The sequence below is a fragment of the Bison bison genome, unplaced genomic scaffold (assembly GCF_000754665.1).
Source record: "Bison bison bison isolate TAMUID 2011002044 unplaced genomic scaffold, Bison_UMD1.0 scf7180017864384, whole genome shotgun sequence".
NCBI lineage: Eukaryota > Metazoa > Chordata > Mammalia > Artiodactyla > Bovidae > Bison > Bison bison.
This window is the reverse complement of record NW_011494956.1, coordinates 1,438,602-1,446,060: the sequence shown is the minus strand read 5'-3', so window position 1 is coordinate 1,446,060 and position 7,459 is coordinate 1,438,602. Positions and strand designations below refer to the sequence as shown.

The 7,459-nt window shown below is 38.9% G+C and overlaps 1 protein-coding gene across 2 annotated transcripts in view; it reads left to right on the top strand.

Annotated features, from left to right (window-relative positions):
• AGTR1 (angiotensin II receptor, type 1) overlaps positions 1-7,459 on the top strand; it is a 43,080-nt gene that overhangs the window by 33,447 nt on the left and 2,174 nt on the right. The window lies entirely within an intron of this gene.

Below are 7,459 nucleotides of genomic sequence, written 5' to 3'. Positions count from 1 at the left end.
CCACTGTTTCTCCATCTATTTCCCATGAAGTGATGGGACTGGATTCCATGATCTTCATTTTCTGAATGCTGAGCTTTAAGCCAACTTTTTCACTCTCTTCTTTCACTTTCATCAGAAGGCTTTTTAGTTCCTCTTCACTTTCTGCCATAAGGGTGGTGTCATCTGCATATCTGAGGTTATTGATATTTCTCCCGGCAATCTTGATTCCAGCTTGTGCTTCTTCCAGCCCAGTGTTTCTCATGATGTACTCTGCATATAAGTTAAATAAGCAGGGTGACAATATACAGCCTTGACGTACTCCTTATCCTATTTGGAAGCAGTCTGTTGTTCCATATCCAGTTCTAACTGTTGCTTCCTGACCTGCATACAGATTTCTCAAGAGGCAGGTCAGGTGGTCTGGTATTCCCATCTCTTGCAGAATTTTCCACAGTTTATTGTGATCCACACAGTCAAAGGCTTTGGCATAGTTAATAAAGCAAGTGTTACATTATTAGATATTAAAGTATGAATAATTTCCAAGAAGCAAAAATTTAGTATTAACATTATACTTTCCTTGAAATTTATACCCTAACTTGGAAAGAACTTCTGAATTTCCTTTCATAGCTGAGTTCTTTAGCTTCTTGCACTATTTTGGACAAAGCAAAGGGTAGGACTGGTTGAGAATGACAGAACATTTAACCACTGTCACCAGAGTTGTTTACACTTGGTATGAACAGAAATAAGAAAGTAGTTGGCACTGCTTTCATTTCCTCTGAGGGAGGCCATGGTGGATGATATTGATTTAGTAAGAGGGTCAGAAACCACTACTTAACCACTTAGACATACCACACTTGTATGCATTAAGTTTCAGAAGATTGAATCTTAAGTATTTAATTAATATGGCATTAATACTTTTACTACGTATTTTTGTATTAAGAGAAAGATTCATCTGGGAATTGCAGAGGCAAATGAAATCATCTCCAGGGAAAGTAATAGAGAAGGAGTCAGGCTGGGATTATCAAACAAAAGCATGGCATTCTCCTGTGTATCTGACTTGAGAGTAGGTCACGTGCCTTATAATATAGACTTTCTGCCATGCTTTCTTCTACATAGCTTCAAGGATTCCCAGCATAAATGAGAGTGTCATCCAGAAAGACTTGGATGCTTCATCAAAGGGCACAATGGAGAGGGTGGAGCAAGAAGAAGGACAAGACTATAGTCTAAAGCTTATTGGATCCAAGCAACTTAACTATTATCATCAAATAATGTGTAGAGCAACTTCCAGTCAAGATGAGGACAATGGATTAAGCAATCATGGATATTAACCTTTTTTCTCTACATTAAATATCACGTTAGAGCACCGAAGAAGAATTAAGACCACATGGGCCAGGGACAAACCAACACCAGATACACAGTTGAGATAAAGTTCTAATGACTTTACCAGAATGGAAGTAAAGACCATTAGACTCATGTACTGAAGGCAACTGAAACTGGATTTCCTGGTTAAAGCCAGGAACTGGAAAACTACTGCCCATTATGATCTAAGACTAAAATAACTTCTGTAGACCAGTAAAAATTTGAGAATGGGTAGAGGGCCTAATGGCTTCCCTGGTAGCTGAGTTGGTAAAGAAACTGTGTGCAGTGCAGGAAACCCCAGGTTCCTGGGTCAGAAAGATTCCCTGGAGAAGGGATAGGCTACCCACTCCAGTACTTTGGGGTGACTCAGATGGTAAAGAAGAGACCTGGATTCGATCCCTGGGTTGGGGAGATCCCCTGGAGGAAGGAATGGCAGCCCACTCCAGTATTCTTGCCTGGAGAATCCCCACGGACAGAGGATCCTGATGGGCTGCAGACTGTGATGTTGCAGAGTCAGACACGACATGACTGAGTGACTAAACACAGCACAGAGGGCCTATTATGCAATAACTGCAAAGTAAGGGGTAGAAAACCAGGCTGAGAACCAGCTCTAAGAACTTTTCCAGATCAACTGAGAGTTGTATGTCCAAGCAGAAATTTCACCCACCACCACCATCCAGACACTCAGACCTCCTACAGAAGCTAATTTTCACTAGAGATGGACTCACAGTCAAAGACTACAAAACCTAAAATGAAGGCAAATGCCTTCATGTCTGTAGATGAAACAAATAGAATTTACATCTGAAGAACTACAAACAGTAAAGCAATTGAATAGGGGCTCTTAACATACAGATGTTCAAAATGTTTAAGGAGGTAAGGATAGAAATAGACCCCATAAAATAAGAACAGAAGGTTAAGATATAAGAACAAGTGGATTTGAAAAAGGAACAAGTAGAAACTCTAAAAAGTTTAGTGCCAGCTTCTATGATTCAATTAATTCACAAACAGATACTGACTTAAGAGTTGTTCCCTGTAGAATGCCTCTCTCATTACTGGGGGAAAAACACACAGGAGCAAAATCAGTTGCTTTCTAATGTCTGAATTATAAGATAGGATCAATAAAGAGAATGCCTTTTGAACAGGATGGTTTATTGAGCTCTCCATCATGACAAGAAACTTACAGACACTGACCTACTCTTTCTGATATTTAAGAAAGATACTTTGATAGATTATCCCAAAATATAATTACTTGGTCTTTTAGTTCTGTCTTTATTATCATAGGAAACTTCAGAGTATTTTTTTTCCTTCAGATTGCAAACTCATTTATAAAGGAGCTTCTAATGGACAAATTAATTAGATTGGTTTGGGCTTGAATAAAAGCTTAAGGAGGTATTAATATTCTAATCAATTTTTAGAAATGTGGTGGACCAGTGTTCTTGCCTAGAGAATCCCAGGGTCAGAGCAGCCTGGTGGGCTGCAGTCTATGGGGTCGCACAGAGTCGGACACGACTGACATGACTTAGCAGCAGCAGCAGCAGAGACTGTCATACAGAGTGAAGTAAGTCAGAAAGAGAAAAGTGAATACCATATATTAAGTCATGTATGTGGAATCTAGAAAAATGGTATGATGGCCTTATTTGCAAAGCAGAAGTAGAGACACAGACATAAAGAACAGATGTATGGATACCAAGGGGAAGGGTGAGGTGGGAAGAATTGGGAGACTGGCATTGACATATATACATTATTGATACTATGTAGAAAATAGATAACTAATGAGAACCTACCATATAGGGAACTCAGTGCTCTGTGGTGACCTAAATGGGAAGAAAATCCATAAAAGAGAGGATACATGTATATGTAAAGCTGATTCACTTTGCTTTACAATAGAAACTAACAAAATATTGTGAAGGAACTATATTCCAATAAAAATTAAGAAAAAAATACAAAACTGTTCTTGAAAAGTCAAAAAAATATTCTAAACGAAAGTCTTGGGGAAATATTCTTAGAATTTAAAAAAAAGATAAAAAGAAAATCTTTCTTAGGTTTGTTTTTAAGAACCAGGGAAGCTGTCAAAGACTGCAAGGTAATTCCTACTAAACAACCAGTAGATAAATGTGGTGTGGCCACCATGAGCCAACCTTGTGTTTGCAGCAGACTGAGAGTTCCCACCTGACTCATGGAAAATGTATTCAGCTGCTTAAGATTATTTTTTACTCATACTTTGAAAGAACAACAGCTTGGTGTTTTAACCTTTTAATGGCAGGAAAAAGAGGTTACCGGTGATAAACTTTTTTTTTTTTTTTTTAATTTCTCATGCTTTTTTGTCTCATGGCTGAACCAGCCCTTTCTTTGCATTCAAAATAATAATAGTAAGATCCACATAAAACACACTTATTAAATACTTACTGCTTGAGAGTAAGACTCAGAGATAGACTCAGTACTTTTAAGTTATCTCATTTAATTACAACAACAATTTAGTGCAATAAGAGGCATTGCTCCCATTTCTCATAGATGAGGAAACTGAGACTTACATTCAGAGAAATGCGATGACTTATTCAGAGCTACACTTATCTGTAAGTGGTAAAGTAAGATTCATTTATAAGCATTTTGACTCTGAATTCCATCTTCTTTCCCCCAAGAGGAAATGATGTTGTGGAGTTCATGTAAACCACAGAGCCTGAGTAAAAGCTACAGCAAGACCCAGAAATAGAGAGAGGTGGCCCCAATATCACTCTGTCACAATAAAGCGATATTGTTTTCACTCAATATCCTGTAACCCTACTGGGAGAAGCAGCAGAAAAAAACAAACAAACAAAAAAAAGCTGCTTTCTGGGACTCAAAAGTTTGGAGATCACATCTTTTCCTCCTTCAGCTGCTCACCAAAATAGCATCCTTTCAAGCTTCAAAGAGAAGCAGCCTAGTCTTTTCCATTTATTCATTATCAATCGAAGGCGACTCCAATCATAGGAGTTCCATTTTTCTCTCTTTCTCAGGAGCAGCTTTCTCTGGGGAAGCCTACGAGTGACGATAGTGCAGACTAAGAGAACAATATTCTTTGCACACCCATATGGCCTGTGTCACCCTTCCATCCAGTACACATTCGTACACCATCCATACCCAGAAGGTCTTGCAGTATCTATAAATTTACAGGAGCAGTTTCCCATAGATGCAGCTGCAGGCATTCATAAAGAAGGAGAAGTTCAAGCGATGACAAAATCTCTAGTCTACCTTAGCTGGCCAGATGCTTGCCTCTAAGTGCTAACCACTCTGATTTCCATACATCCTCCAAAGCCTACGTACCATCTCTAGGACGCGTCCCTGATCATTCTCGGAAATCCTCACCACTAGGCAGGGTCAGTAATAAATACAGAATATTTCACATGCCTATGGAATGGTATAAGGATTCAACACATCAGAGACAATTCTGGCTTTAAGACTCCTAATCCCCCAGCTAGACTCAAATGATCAGGAGGAGCAGAAGGACTGTAATTTTATTCACTTTGCATTCCTTACCCCAACACATAATAGGTGTTGAGTGAATATGGGATGAATGGATAACTGCCTGATGAATGCACTCTTTGCATTTCTGCTTCCTCGTGCTTGTTCCTGATGTTTTCATCACTGAAGTTCCTCTCCTTCTCTCCTTACTAGGTAGGAAGTCTTGGTCATTACTTACATAAACATTTATATAAAATGTTCTTCCAATTAGTATATTCAGGGCTATGCTCAGAGTTTCTCAAGTAATATACTCATTAAAACAATAGATACCTCACTCAAATTTCCAGGGATGTTGCTCTAGTTGTTCAGAGCAACCTTTTATATTAGTCAATATGGATCGATGGAAACTTATGAAAAGGCTGACCTCACAATGTGAAAGAATTGGACTACAAATCCGTGTTTATAAATTGGTCCTTTCAAATACAAAATTTTCCACAGGAATTCTTTTATAAATGATGGTTACAGTTCAGGCCTACTCAATAAAATTCTACCCCATCTAGACAAAAATTAATGGAACCAACCAGAGTTGTGTGCCCTCAAAGTAAGATGAAGAGAAGAAAGAGAATTTCCTCCCTGCTCTTGGGCACCCAACTCAGGGCACCCAAATTTATTCCTTCCTTTTAGTGCCCTTATGCTCAGATTGAAACAAATCTTTAACTCTCCCTATTTTCAGTTACAGAGTTATGGAGTTCAACCCAGGACACTTTTAATCTTTGAGATTCTAAAACCTTGACATTTTCAATTTTTCCTAGGCAAAATCCAACTTATCTCAACTAGATATTAGAAGAAGAACAAATAATTAATCCACATTAAGGTGTAAATGACTGCTAGCCATTTATAAAGCATTTACTTTTTAATAGAGAATACTTGTTTACCTAAATGAATATATACTTCTAAATTGGCGTATTTTTAGTAACTATGACTTTTTTAAAAACTGAAAAATCAGGAAAGTATAGAGAAATCCTTCTGGGTGAAAAAGAAATACATCAAACCTCCCTCATAACCTAGCCCTAGTTTCTGTTAAATTATTCCTTATTTTCATCTTCTTTTGTTTTGTAAACTACAGATTTCTAAAAGTGCCAAGGGTTTATTTTGTCAATTTAAATTGTGTTGGGTTTAGGTTTTAGCTTATTATCAAAGGTGAGGCTCAGGTTGACACTGAGCATTTTCTATCAGATTCTTTGGGAGCAGAATGTAAATTAATTTCATTAGCCCCCTAGAAATTAGTCTCAATACTCTCCACTTACAATTTTAAGTTATATAATATTCACCCATTCATGTGTCCACTTGTTTTCTTATTCATCAGACATTTATCATCTGCCTTCTGGAAGGTATGAGGGTTTACACTAGTGAAAAAGATGATTCCAAACAGGCCTTATCCTCAAATCACTGACAAACTAGTGGAGGAGACAGATAAGTCAACATGCCATTACAATATATAGGTCAAAACCTACATCCAAAGTGCCAAAAGAGCACAAGAAAATGAAACAGCCAATTGCTCAGGCAAGTTAGGAAGGCCCCACAGAGCATGTGACATTTGCTTGTTGGTGGATGCTGAGACCCCTGTGAATGAAAAGGTAAGAAAGGGATTTAGTTCATACAGCTCTGACTACAAAAGGAGAAGATAAAGAGGGTGTAGAGCCAAAAACCTCAGGTAGGAAGAATAACTGCCCCCCTTGGGGGAGGCAAAGAGGCCACTTAAGAACCTCTTTTTGCCAGTGTTATATTTTATAATCTGGCTAACTGAGACTCATCCTCTCACAGCACCACCTCACTACTACCTTAGGTGCATGTGTTCAGCCAGCTCTCCCAGACACTACGTGCAGCTCTCCTGGGCAGACTAGAAGTGTCCTATTCCTGTTCCTCTTCTTACCCCGGCCACTTTGCTACAAGAGGAAGCAAATCTAGGGACCCATGCTCATCTAGGGACCCACTCCTGGTGGAGCAATGGGGTCCTTCCCAACATCCCTCCCCTGCCTGGCCAGCCTAGCCGATGCCTAGGGCTGCCTTTCACCTCAGAGCATGCCTGTGCCCCATCCTGTCATGTGACCATCACAGCACCTTCAGCTTCCCTCCAAGGGTTTTTAGATAGACTCTTGTCTAGGGCGGACTATGATGCTTCTCTAAATCACATCAATGAAAAGCTTGATTGTTGATTACATAAAATATTGGAGCAAATATTTGCAGAGGTCTTTATGGAGCTCATTTCAGAGCATCTGATTCTTCCTAAAATCCTAAAGAACTGCTGCTGCTGCCTTGAACCCCAACAAAACACATTTTATTGGTAATCCTGACCTAATCCATTCATTTTACATCCTTTATTAAGCAAATGGTTAATTGAGATTAAACTCCAGAAATGGCTTGTGGGCACAAAAGTTAGGAGATTCAGGCCTTTTTGCTACACAGAGTTGGAAGTTAAAGAATGATACAGGATGCTCGGGGCTGGTGCACTGGGATGACCCAGAGGGATGATATGGGGAGGGAGGTGGAAGGGGGGGTTCAGGATGGGGAACACATGTACACCCATGGTGGATTCATGTTGATGTATAGCAAAACCAATACAATATTGTAAAGTAATTAGCCTCCAATTAAAATAAATAAATATATATTAAAAAAAAAAAAAGAA